The sequence below is a fragment of the Phaenicophaeus curvirostris genome, chromosome 6 (assembly GCF_032191515.1).
Source record: "Phaenicophaeus curvirostris isolate KB17595 chromosome 6, BPBGC_Pcur_1.0, whole genome shotgun sequence".
NCBI classification, from domain to species: Eukaryota; Metazoa; Chordata; class Aves; order Cuculiformes; family Cuculidae; genus Phaenicophaeus; species Phaenicophaeus curvirostris.
Genome location: NC_091397.1, coordinates 39,567,420 through 39,581,674, shown reverse-complemented (window position 1 = coordinate 39,581,674; position 14,255 = coordinate 39,567,420).

Sequence of the window (14,255 nt, the reverse complement as noted above, 5' to 3'; positions counted from 1 at the left end):
ATAAACTGCACTTGTTTGCTGGCACATAAATTATTTTGAGAACGGTGCCAGACATTATCTGTCCTGTTGCAGAGCAATTAAATACACATTTCACATATTTAACTGTCTAAGGCTGAAGTCTTAAACAATGAACCATTGTAGGGCAACAAAGGACAAATGGAATGTCAATCTCAACAGTTTTTTTGTGAAAGCAAAAATGAGCTTCTCTAACTTTCATAGGAAGATGTTTTTTTTTTTTTTTTTTGAAGGGGGAAAAGTTGTGGGGGCACAGGAAGGGACATACAAAATGCCAAGAGTGCCTTCAATGCAAGTTCCATGCAAGTTGTGTCCACAAGTCAAATTTCCTTATTTCAACCTCAAAAAGGCAGAGCTACAAAGTACAGGTAACGTCTACATACATAATTTATATAGCTTTAAAGATTTTCACCACTCTTGTGTGAAGTTGAGCATGTCTTCCACAACAGTATTCCTACAGTTCTATTCAAAAGCAGTCACATTCCTTTGTATTTTGTTAGTTCAGTAAAATAGAGTTTCAGTTGTTACAAATAGGGTGTCACTTCCCAAGAATGCATGACTCTGTTGAACTCCAGCTCCTATTGGCTTTTTGTTTCTCAAGTTTTCCATGTAACTGCCATAATCCAAACTCTGCTATTACACATGATGAGTAAGCCGGTCACCAGAACTTGAGACTTAACTTTTCAAGTTCATCACAGTATTCACTACAACTACATTCTCCAAGCATTCTGACAGCCAAAGTCTCAGAGCAGGACATATATTTATTTCATTATGTCTAAACTACTAAGTCACAATTAGAGGATAACTGTTTGCATTACAAAAGCACGTTCTAAAAACCAGAAAAGGCCTTCCCACTTCAAGAATCACAGAATCACTAGATTGGAAAAGACCTCCGGGATCATCAAGTCCAACAAGATTTGAGAGACAATCTTGGTTTTAAAAAGTATGTTTTAAAGTATGTATTTAGCAGCATTAGAGAAGATACTCAGGCCCATATGTGATTACAAAAGTTTGATCTGACTACCCAGCTTTACTAGCAGAACACAAAGGGAACAAATTTATCTGTAACTCTGAAGGAGCAGTTAACTTCAACGTTTTCATATGCAAGTTTTCCCCTGAGGAACTGCATCAGTTACTTCTCTTTGGTCATCCAATATGCTAGGAAATAATACTTCGCTCTACTACTATTACCAAGTACTTCAAAGTCCAAAATAACCTAGACTATTTCCAACAATCTGTAGTACCAAACAAAGCCTTTCGTGTGAATCAAAATCAGCTACGAACAGAAAGTCACAAATAACATGTTCACTATTATCCTAAGTGTCCACTACACCATCTCCTGAGTGTGTTCTGTATTAATAACTTGGCTGAGATCCAGAAGGTTTTTGCTTGTAAGATTAATCAAAAGAAACTATATTTCAGAACTGCCTGATTTGAAAGCATTCCACTGAATCTTACAGCAAGATTCACTTGACTAGACATTCAGTGAGACAAGGACAAAGATTTTACCGTAAAGTGCTCAAACACCAAACTAACAGCATGCTTTGGCCAATTAAGGCTCAAATCATACTGCTTCACATAGTCAACACTTACAATTCCTCACCATTTCCCTGCAAGTAACAGAGCACAGGAATTCGTAGACAAAGATTATCTGAAAATAGTTAAGGTAAGGAAAGACTACATCAAAGAAAAATAAAACTGACTATAAATACTTCATAGTAGTCAGTAAAAGGCTTCCTTTTCAGAAAATTTTGAGTAATTAAACTTCAATACTAATACATTAATATTTGTCAGATTTTTACACAACAGTGAGAAGTCCTCCACAGCAGATGCACATTCTTGATATGCAACATTTTAGGCACTCTGCAATATTAGTTAACCTTTGAATGAAGCTTACTCTGAGAAGTAGCCTCGCAGTTGGTCATAGCTTTTCAAAGTCACTTATTTACAAAAAGGGCGTGTTGAGTTTGGAATATCTCCCAGCATGCAAAACAATTTTAAACTTGATTTGGTAGTCTGGACTTGGAGGATTTTTTTAAGACTAGTTGGATCTTGTCACTTACTACCAATTAAGGAAGGAAGTTTCAGATGTTTACTCTTAGCAAGCCTTTACATTGGAAGCAGGACAGATCTGCCTTGGCATAACACATTTAGTAAATATGTTCATATCCACGCTTTGGGTTCACTTTTTTTAATCATATGTGTGCAGTCGCCTTTTTGGGGGCACTCCGTTTGAGTTATGCCAGCTTGATATACAGATCACTTTCAATAAGAGGAAGGAGTATTTCACCAATGTATTTTATTTAGGTTGTGGGGGTTTTTTAAGTAGTTTAGGTTTTGGTTTAGGCAGGCTGCAGATTGAAGACTATTTTTGCTCCGTTTCCCAAAGCAGTCACAATAAAGCTCCACAGCTTTGCCTCTGTTACAAATAAATTAAGAGTACAGCACAGCATCTTTAAGAAACCTCCAACATGCATAGAGAACCAAGCCAGTCAACTCCACTCATTTTGTTACAGATTTTCCTCTGCAAAACTCAATCACACACACACAAATCCAGCATAACAACTAACTTCATTTTTCAAAAAAAAGAGGAACCATGCCTGCCAACGAAAGCCAGCAACAAGTGGCAGTAATGTCAAATAGGACAGACTCCTAATCAGAGCAAACTTCTCTTCATTGTGCCTTTAGATACAGCAGGCACAATGTGTGTCAATCCCACTCCCATTATCTTACATGGTACCTTATGTTTCAGACAAAACTCTTATCTGCTGCGTGCACGTGAAAGGCAAACACTACAGGGATAAGAAACACAATCAGGCATCGCCCTGGTTTAAAAGAGGTCCTGTCCTTCGCAAGCCCTTGAGTGAATCATAACATGGGTTGGATTGGAAGGGACCTTAAAGATCACTTAGTTCCAGACCCCTTCCATAAGCAGGGACACCTCCTAGTCTCCCAACTTGGGATCAGGTTGCTCAAAGCCTCATCCAACCTGGCCTTGACCATTTCCAGGGATGGGGCAGCCACAGCTTCCCTGGGCAACCTGTGCCAGCACCTCACCACCCTCAGCGTGAAGAATTTCTTCCTAGATCTAACCCAAAACCTTCCCCCTCGTAATTACAGCCATTCCCCCTCGCCCTATCACCCACACCCTTGTACACAGCGCCCCCCCCCCCCTCAGCTTTCCCGTAGCCCCTCCGGGCTCTGCGAGGCTGCTCCCTCTGGCCCAGCGGCACTGGAGGCACCGGCGGGAACGAGGGGGCGGGAAGGGTCACCCCACCCCGGGCGAGGAGCCCCGAGCACCCCCCTCCCCGAGGGCCTCCCTCACCTCGGTGAACGGATCCATGATCGCCCGCTCCCCTCAGCCTGACGGCTCCAACCAACCGCCCCGACGATTTGAATTTCAGCGCCGCCCCAACCGCGCAGGCGCGAGGCGGCGGTGGGCGGGGCACCGCGTGCGTGCGTGAGTGCTCCACCCCGCCGACCCCCCCGCCCGGCCCCGGGAGCCCCGCGCTGCTGCAACAGCGCCGCCTGGCGGCGGGGAGCGCTACTGCGGGGAGGGGACGGGGGGAAGAAGGAAAGGGGAGGGCAGCTCGTTTTAAGAAATAAAAATTTCCTGAAGAAATCTTCAGGACGGGATATCCTGGCCAGCGATTGTCCCTGCATCGTTCCCAGGTAGATGTGGCACAGAGCAGCCCAAGGTCCGGCATCAGAGCTTGCTCGTGCACCAGGCTGAAAATGAGACTTGGAATCACAGAATAGTTTGGGTCGGGAGGGACTTTAAAGATCATCCAGTTCCAACCCTCCTGCCATGGGCAGGGACACCTCCCACTAGGTCAGGCTGCCCAAGGTCCCATCCAACCTGGCCTTGAACACCTCCAGGGATGGGGCAGCCACAGCTTCCCTGGGCAACCTGTGCCAGGGCCTCACCATCCTCATGGTGAAGAATTTCCTCCTTGCGTCTAGTCTAATTGTACCTTCTCCATTTTATACCCATTGCCCCTAGTCCTATTGCTACAAGCCTTTGTAAAAAGTCCCTCCCCAGCTTTCCTGTAGCCCCCTTTCAGGTACTGGAAGGTCACTATAAGCTACCCTTAGAGCCTTCTCTTCTCCAGGCTGAACAACCCCAACTCTCCCAGCCTGTCCTTGTATAGAAGGTGCTCCAGCCCTCTGATCATCTTTGTAGCCCTCCTCTGGACTCATTCCAACAGTTCCATATCCTTCTCATGTTGGGGATTCCAGTGCTGGACACAGTACTCCGGGTGGGGTCTCACAAGAGAGGAATAGAGGGGCAGAATCACCTCCCTCCACCTGCTGGCCACGCTTCTTTTGATGCAACTCAGGATACAGTTTGACCTTCTGGGCTGCGAGCGCACGTGTCTGGCTCGTATCGAGCTTCTCATTGACCAGCACCCTCAAGTCCTTCTCCTCAGGGCAGCTCTCAATCACATCATCCCCCGCCCTCTATTGAAAGCATGGATTGCCCTGACCCAGGTGTAGGACCTTGCACTTGGCCTTGTTGAACTTGACCAGGTGAGAATCATCACTCCTTCATAGTCAATGGACAAGCCAGAACAGTGCTTAGGAAGGACAGGCTTTATTTCACTCAAGAGAAGCTAGGTACAGCTAGCACTGGGACAGAACAGAAGGATTAGCAGCCAGAAGGCCAACTCGCAGCCCAGAAGACCAGCCATGTCCTGGGCTGCATCAAAAGAAGCGTGGCCAGCAGGTCGAGGGAGGCGATTCTGCCCCTTTATTCCTCTCCTGTGAGACCTCAGCTGGAGTATTGTGTCCAGTTCTGGAATCCTCAACAGAAGAAGGATATGGAACTGTCGGAATGCATCCAGAGGAGGCTACAAAGATGATCAGAGGGCTGATGCACCTCGCATACGAGGACAGGCTGGGAGAGTTGGGGTTGTTCAGCCTGGAGAAGAGAAGGCTCTGAGGGTAGCTTATAGTGACTTTCCAGTACCTGAAAGGGGGCTACTGGAATGCTGGGGAGGGACTTTTTACAAAGGCTTGTAGCGATAGGACTAGGGGCAATGGGTATAAAATGGAGAAGGTACAATTAGACTAGACACAAGGAGGAAATTCTTCACCATGAACATGGTGAGGCACTGGAACAGGTTGCCCACGGAAGTTGTGGCTGCCCCATCCCTGGAGGTGTTCGAGATCAGGTTGGATGGGGCCTTGGGCAGCCTGATCTAGTGGGATGTGTCCCTGCCTGTGGCAGGGGGTTGGAACTGGATGATCTTTAAGGTCCCTTCCAACTCAAATCATTCTATGATTCTATGATTCCTTTAAAGGAGCATTACCAAATCAATGCAGGCAAATACCAGAAGACAAAATATCCAATATGGAGCTCAAAAGTCATTGGCAGAAAATAAAATGATAGAATTTCCATTAAGTATTTTACGTCTCCTGCCATCCCAAAGGAAGAAAAGACATGCACAATTTGAGCCCTTTAAACATAACAGAATTATTGTAATTTAAACATGGTTACTGCTTTACAGGTGCATCTATGAGATTTTTACAGCACAGCTACAGCAATCATTGATGTATTTCCAAACGTGTCTACATCTACTGCTGTTGTCTTTCAAATTATATGGAAAAGTGCATGATGCTCAGTCTGGGGTCCAACCAAATGGAGTTAGCCGTGCTGTTAGTGTACATAATAATCTAATCTGCTATTTAATATTAAAAAAGAGGGAAATAATCATGCGTAAAGTTCACGTAAAAATATTTCTATAAAGTATATTCTGAAAAATGAATGTGAGATTCCTAGGAGTGTATAAACTGCAATGTGCATGTGACAAAAGTCCTTTCCTTTTGGTTTTTACAGAACCAATAATTTCTTCATCATTTTGATCCAGACTTAATGGGGCCCTGGTAGAAATAAATAGAGTAATTAGTTTCTCATGGAGGTACATCTGTCTTCCAGAAAGGCAACGCACAGTAAATATAACTTATCTTTATATCTCTCCAAAGAGCTAAAGTAAGTCAGTCTTTTTCAGGAATGGTGCTATAAAATGACTACATAATGGCCCATAGCAATGAAATTTCCAGTCAGGGGTTTTGTTTGTTTTTTCTTAATAAATAAATAAACTATTTGCAACTTAAGGGAAAAAATCAGCTGCTGTTTCACAATCTGAAGGCATAAAGAATAAGAGCGGGAAAAAAAGGAATGCTGTGTTGAAACCAGCAGAACAACTATGCCAGCTTTTTGCATTCAAAAATTATGAATCACACCCTTCGACGTGTCCTCACCCCACGTGACACAGTTTAAGATTTCCTCTTGATGGGTGTAAGCTAATGAAAAGTAATCCCTTCTGTAACAATAAATAATACAATACAAAGTACTTGGGGAATGTTTTTTGCTGGCTTGCAGTTTTCATGGGAATTGAGAGCGTAGGCACAGAAGCCAGTCCTTTGTTTTTTAACATGGCAATAAAAACAGTTTTAGTTTCCCAGGTTTTCCTTCAAAAGTTTTTAAAGTATACTGACTGTTTTCAGGGTTGTATTTTCATTTTCAGAAGGTTATAGAAGTTTGCACCAGCACTTTAATAAGAATTGAGCACTTTTTAACTATTAAGAGGAGCACTAGCCAAAGTTTTTATGGCTCTGGCTTCCTTACAATACCAATACAATCATAGACATAAAAACATTGAAGACAAAAATGCTGATTCCAGTGTAGTCAAATGTATAGGTTGGTATATTTCCATTATGTAATCCGAAGAGAACAGTTCCTAAAAGCTCCTTTCTGCTTCAAAATGGAATTTACGATTCTTATTCCAGAGGAAAGATGATCAAGATGCTTCCTTTGTTTCACAGAAAGATCTCAGCAATCCTGTCATGTACAGAAAAATACTATTTTCTAGCTTGTAATTAACAAGTAACCCACAGTTAAATAATGCAAAGTTCAAGTTGATACTCACTTCTCTTGCCCTTGCAAGCAGATTGTCTATTGCATGGTAATGCAGTACATTAAAGTCTAGATTTGCCTTCAAAAGTTTCTTTTTACCAGAAAATCCACTCTCCTGCTAATCAGATGGAGAGCTGTCATGATTCTGATACTCATTTCACGCTGGTAGTATGATCACGTAGGACACCATAGAGAGAAGAAACAAATGTGTAGTCTAGTACACAGTGTTGTGCATCATTATCTCTGGTCTATAGTTCCATCCTAATTAGTTCTTCCCAGTGAGTTCAGACTGCCAAAGGGTTTAGCACTGGGAAGAGGCAAGCCCTTGAAGAGTTTTTTGAGGGCTGTGGCACCAGCACAGACATCCCTGTCCCCTAGCCCACCATCTTTTTGCTTCCAGTGGATCCTGCAGGACTCATGGTGCAGGTCTGACTCTCCATGTCTTCGTGCCTGAGATGAAGCTGGGCTGTGAGAAATTCCTCTCGTCTCATAACTCACACCAGAAACCCTGTATAAGGGAATCCTGCACTACAGAAGAGCAGTAAGAATGTAATATCCATTCTTTCCTCTGTGGTTCTGAAGTGAGGACCGAATTTTGCCCTTGTATTGTCTTAAATATCCTAGTATGCCATGGACTTGGCCTGGGAAAGGGCAATTTCGTCCGAAACAGAAGGGCTAGTCCATAGTATGGCAAAACACAGCAGTTTGTATTAATCTGTATTTTCTATTGCAGTTATTGCATAATCAGAAACATTTTGATGGGCAGCGTTTAGGATCTGTTCTATATGGCAAGACAAAGGTGATTATAGTGCTTTTGTCAGCTCCAGTGATAATCACGGAGGCAACTTAGGCTGACATTATCCAGTAAAAGAATGTATTTATGTCAGGAATCATACATTAAGACAAGTTTCGTGAGTTAAGTAACCCACACGTGACATGGATTTAAAACAGAAATGCTTAGAGCACAAGTCTTTCTTCTAGCAGCCTGAGTAGGAAATGGATAACTAGCTCAACGAGACAAAAAGAATGTGAGACCTCATAGCCATTACGTTCTAACTTCCAGCTCAGTCTGTGCTTTACAGGACTGTGCTTTATCCTACCAAAAGGCTTCATTTATTACTCCGCCTTGGTAAGTGTAGTTGGTGGAAAATCCTTTAAACGGGACATTTGCTGAGGGGGGGAATATACTACTTTTTCAGAATGTGCAGAATGAATTTCAAACAGGGTGAGTTTTATTTATCATCTTGCTTGTCCTTTGCAAAATATGGGAGGTTCTCAAGAAAACACTGGCTTGCTGAAGACAGCATTTATATTAAAGGTTGGAAAAGCACACCATCATTTATATTCTACACTAAATTACCATAAAATGACACTGATGGATTAGTGATAACTGTTGTCAGAGCTGAAATGCATGATCTCATATGAGGAGAAACTGAAGGGAAAATCACACAAAAATTGAAGATGGAGGGAAAAGCAAAAACATGATGGGGAGAAAGAATTTAAAAAACAGAAGAGTGGTGAACAGCAAATAACAAGGGAAGATAACAAAACAACAGGAACGGCAGAGAAAATACAATAAAATGAAAAAGTAGTGAAACAAGGAATGACAAAAAACCTCATATTTCTTTAACAACAAGAGGCAGTTGTCAAGTGGACTCAGTTTCAGAAAAAAATCTCTGAGTGGTCGAACTCTGCATTTTTACAAGGCTGTGGGAGTTAGGAAACATTTGTCTGTCCTGCACTCTGAAAAGGTTGATTGTGTTCACAGTTTTCTTAGTTTAATATTGCATTTGTATCACTAAATCAAGGGAAGTTTCTCAGGACCTCTCATTTAGGTCTTTTGAATGATTTACATAACAGAAGGGGAATTAGACTTCCTTCTTTCTTGTCTCAGTCATAAAATGCCTGCTTATTCTTTTTTTATCCATACAGTACAACTGTACCATTTGCTGACATAAACATTCTTAGATGAAGCAAAGGCCACGATCTTAGTTTACAGTACCCAAGGAATTACTTAAAATCTGTAGCATATCACCAACAGATTAATCCCATAATCACATCAGCAATTTCTCCAATGAAATTGTATCACACTTTATATTCCTGAAATAATTTTCTGAAAGATGGAAAAATTAGGCAGTTCTTGTTTAAAAAAAAAAAGATTTTCACCAAAATAAGTGGTTCCATTTTTTGTGAAGACTCAGTATGCTGTAAGCTCAACAGCTGATAATTTTCTGACCTTATTCTTGCCATCTTATTCTCATATTCTAAATAAATAACTGAAACTATACAACACACAAAAAATACGTCATAAGTGATGCATAAGGAAGCCTGAGAATTGTACCTACAAAATTACCTTAAAATTTATAAAACTAAAGGAAGTGCTCCAAAAGCCTTTATGCTTTGCTAAACAAGAAAAGACTTCAGGATATGAAATGGGAACATGAGTTCATGACAGTTTTACTCTTCACTTTCCATGTCATTCCTCTGAAAAGAAATGCAGTAACATGAAATCTTTTCTGCAAGAGTAGCATATTTACACTAGAGGGTGCTACTTAGACAGGATTTTAGGCTACTTAGTGTTTTGCTTTGGAAATCTCTTTTTCAATATCTGGGAAAAATGCACATCTGAAATAAGAAGCTGTTTTAGAGGGAGAAAGTCTGCTGAAATTTAAACAGACACAATTAAAATGTAGCAAGTATGATATTTTCCACACACCTAGCTACGAGAGACAGTGGCAGTACAATCATCTCAGCTTCAGTAGTGAGCCCATTTGGAGATGTGGAGGTCCTGGATCACAAAGATCGCTGCTCCTCCCTGACATCAGTTTGCAAGTGGCTTGTTATGGGCAGCTTGTCTTCTTATATGTTTAATCCAAAAATCTCATTTGCGCTTAGCAGATCTGCGAGAAGGTAAGATGGTGTGTGCCCTGCACGGTTCTCCACTCACGGACTCCAGAGCTACAACTCTGTGTCTCTTGTAACACCGTGATGAAATGGTACCCAGGGAATCTCCAAAACCAGACATAAGGTGGAGGGGAAAAAAGTATGAAAATAACTTTATCTTGGTTTATGCTTCTCCCAAGTTTGAAAAGTATTTCTGTCAGATGAATTTGCTACTTGAAAGGGATTATTCACCATGGAGTAAATAAAATAGCCCCAGCTGATTTATAGTCCCATCTAACCCCAAACTTTATGCAGGAATCTGCAAGGTAAAGCTAGGTAGCAGTGCCAGGCACGTACTGCAAAACTGGACAACGACAGTGGGTGTTCACCTTGGGTTCTGCCTCTCATTGAGTCCAGTGCTTCTCCCTGAAAACAGGACTTACTAGGAGAACGCTTTCTTCAGGACAGGCAAAGCCCTTTCTGCTCTACAGATCCTGTCCTAAGTGAGGGGCTCTGGAGGGCTCATGAAATGAAAGGCTTCGATGAAGAAGTAGATCATCGTTCTTTCTCCAGGTGCTGGATCTTTGTCCATTGTGAAGGTTCCCCAGCTCCCATCGCTGGGGCTCCGGCTCAAGGAGAGCGCTGGCCCTGACATGCAGATGAGGCCTCTCTCCAAAGCACAATGCAGTCATACCTATTACTGCACACATAGCATCTTGCAAAATCCTGCTAAGATGGTGTTTCGTGTTTCTTGGATATTGCCTTTTCATTTTCTAAGTCTGTTGTACAGTCTGGATTAGACAAAAGTAGGGGATCAGATAGGGGGTGTGGAAAAGGAAAGGATAAGGAAATGAATGGCAATAGGGAGAGGAACATTGTGCTTTTCTCATGTTGGTTAAGAAACAAGTGACGTTCCCACCTAATCAGCCAAAAAGGGCAGTGCCCTTTTGAAAACATTTACTTGTCAACTGAATTTATCCCAGCACCACAGGAGAGTTGGTAGACTTCAAAAGGCCCAATGAGACAATACTGACATTTTTTAAATTCTCATTGTTTGAGGGCAAACTGTTGTTAGTTGTGTTGCCACAGCAAAGTATTTGTGACTCATCTGCAGGTGTTTGCAGTTCAGCAGGCAGCCTGTGCTCAGGCTGGTTGCCAGCCCTGCCTGCCACTGCCCAAGGCAACGTACTCCCTTTCTCAGAAAGACCCCTGTAGCAACAAGGCATTGCAGCAGAAGTGTGGACAGTTAGAGGAGGAAAGGTCATGAGGGGTGTATTGGTCCATCAGTCTGTACTGTAAGCAGATGCCTGCTTGGCTGTCACTAATGTATTTATAAACCCCAGTTCTTTGCCACAGGAAAGCAGCCTCTTTTTTTTTTAATACGTAGGTATATGTGTGTTTGTGAGTGTATGTTGTGGTTTAGCCCCAGCTGGCAACTGAGTAGCACGTGGCTATTCGCTCACTCATTCCCCCCACTAGCGGGATGGGGAGGAGAATTGGAAGGAAAAATGGTAAAACTTGTGGCTTGGAATAAAAACCATTTAATAGAACAGCAAAGGAAGAGAAAAATAATAATAATGCAAATAATAATGCTAATAATAATAATGCTAATAATAATAATAGAATATACAAAGTGAGCAATGCACAGTGCAATTGCTCACCATCAGCAAACTGATGCCCAGCTCATTCCCAAGCAGCAATTCCCCCATTGTCCCTGCCACCCACCCTCCCAACCCTGCACCCCACAGATTATATACTGAGCATAACACCAGATGGTATCAAATACCCTTTTGGTCAGTTTGGGTCAACTGTCTTGACTGTGTCCTCTCCCAGCTTCTTGTACACTCCTCGACTTCATTAGTGGGCCAGTATGAGAAGCTGAAGAAAATTAACTCTATCCCAGCCAAACCCAGGATGGAGTGCAATAGATATTTCTGACTTTTCCCCCCCACATGATAACAGACAACAGTCAGCTACACTTGTAGGTTCACATCATGAGGATTTTACATTTTTTTCACTTCTCTGAAATTTACTGCAGAGTTTGCCTGCATTTTGTTTGCCCTTGTTGAGCTGGGTTTACGGTATTGAGCCTCCTTAGCATAAAGTGGGAACAAATTCAACGGTTAAATCAATCCACATACTACAGCTGTATCAAGTTATACTCTTCAGGGCACCTTAAAATAGCAGCCCCATTGAGTAAGACTGCATGAGTAAGACTGCATGCTCCCACAAGCATGTGCTGCCTTTGCTGTGTATTAGAAACTCAGGACCCAGCTGGAATCAGATGGCAATATTAGAAATTTCTGAAGGAGTTTCTAGAATGTATCTGGAAGGGCGCTCAGTTAGAGTCACTTGGTCAATGAAACTATTCAGTCAGAAGATACTCAGCCAGGCAAGAGTCATTAAGCCAGGGAGAAAAGACTCACCTTGCCACTGAGATGGCCCTGAATTTGTGCCAAATTATGCAGTTAGTTAAGGATGCTCATTAACAGCTTTCCTCTTTCTTCAGGGATTCTTTCTTGTCAGCATAGAGAAATGTAAGAAGGATATTGGTGTGAATATGGGGGAGGAACCAAATAAAGCAGACAGTAAAACAAGTGTGTGTCTATATATGTGTATGCATATTTAAAATCCAAATGCACATGTACGCATATATATTTTTATTTGTGTGTGTGTTTGAATACACATGGCTTGTGACCTATGTCGAGATCAATAAAATGTATCACTGCTTTTCTAGACTGTACATGCTGCAGAACTTATTGATACTAATGTTCATATAAAGATACCCTCCTGCATGCAAGACATGGCAGTATTTTTTACTAGGTAAATCTGAAATTATCTCTGGAAGCAATGTTATGTTGAAGCTGAAATACAAGGGGCATGTCAGCCTTCATTCTGTCTTCTAACAATGAATAAGTGATAACAAGATCTAGATCTACTTTTTTTCTGGAACTGTATTATTTAAGCTGTATTGCAGCATGGCTCACCTAAACCTCACCATCTGCCCCCACTCCCTCTCACCTTGCTGCAATGTGATCATGCCTGCTGCACTGACAGCCTCAAGGAATTTTTTCATGACTAAGTAGCTCGTCTTTTTCCCACTGTCCGTGCAAACAGACTTGGAAGCTAAGACACCTTAGAGGCCAGATCTGTCAGGGCTACATTAAATACATATACAGTATTTTATACATAAGCACGGAGATGCTTACTACTGTTTTTCTTGTCTGAGCTTTCCGCATTATGCTTTCAATTAACAAATGTGACAAAGCTTGCTCAGAGCTAAAGCATAAAAATAGGGCAGGTGGCCCATTAGCATCCTTCCTCTGTGCCTTCTGTTATTGACTTTGGCATCCCCCTGCAAAAGCCAGGAGCTAGCATGACCTAACAAAACCTTCAAGCCACCCTGCAAAGGAAAGAGACTAGCAGGAAAAGAAAAATTAAGATGGAGGCAGCGGATTCTGTGCTGATTATTTGCAGTGTTTGAAATAATTCACTGGTTTGGGGTTTGTTTTTTTTCCTGCAACTGCCATGTATCACAAGCAAACTCTAGCCCATTAGCGATAGCTTCTCTCTAAAGTTGAAAGTGTTTATTCAGTTCCTGCAGTCTGAGATTTGGAGACAAGCCTGCGGGTTCCAGGTACTACAGTGTTAGCCAAGTATTTTAGAGAGTATTTTAGGTTAAACTTAGACATGGTGACAGAGCACATATCTCCTCTGTTCTTCAAAGAATGCAAGTTAAAAGGGACATCAAATTTGTCAACTAGGTAGAAGCCTGTTTCTGCAGTAGCTTTTCATTAGCAGACTGAGAAAAATTACACCTCAGTCTTTTTATGGCTGATCTTAAGGGTGCCTGTCTTTGACTGTCTGTGAGGCGGTAGCACATAAAATGAAAACAATGCCTTAAAGTCTCCTCATTTCAATTATTGCCTGTGAAGAGGGAAATGAAAGCAGACAGAACTCTCTGATCAGTGTCCACTCAGTTGTATGATTTTGTATGTGCAAGTGTCTATAAGAACGATTCGTAAAGTTTATTAAAACTTTTCCAGATAGGATATAGAAAGGGGTTCTCAGAAGCATCAACGACCTGTGATCAGTGGACTGGACTTCCCATGCTACTATGTGATGATACAGCCAGATGTAATACCTTGTAGGATGATGTTACAGAGAGAACCTATGTGTACAGTGCATTGCAGGTATGAATTTATTTATGGGAGGGAAGGTAGCAGACGTTTAAGCTATTCAAACAAAGCAGCACACAATTTTCCAGCTCTCCTCTCCCTGGCAGATCAGTATGTTCATGTATGTTGTGTGGTTAAGTCATTTTCAATTAAGCTACTTTCTGTGTTAAGTGTTGACTGTTTGGAACAGTAACTGCATTAACACTCTAAAATGTTTTCTTGCATACTCTGACTTCAGTAATTCCCTTAAGTTCACATGA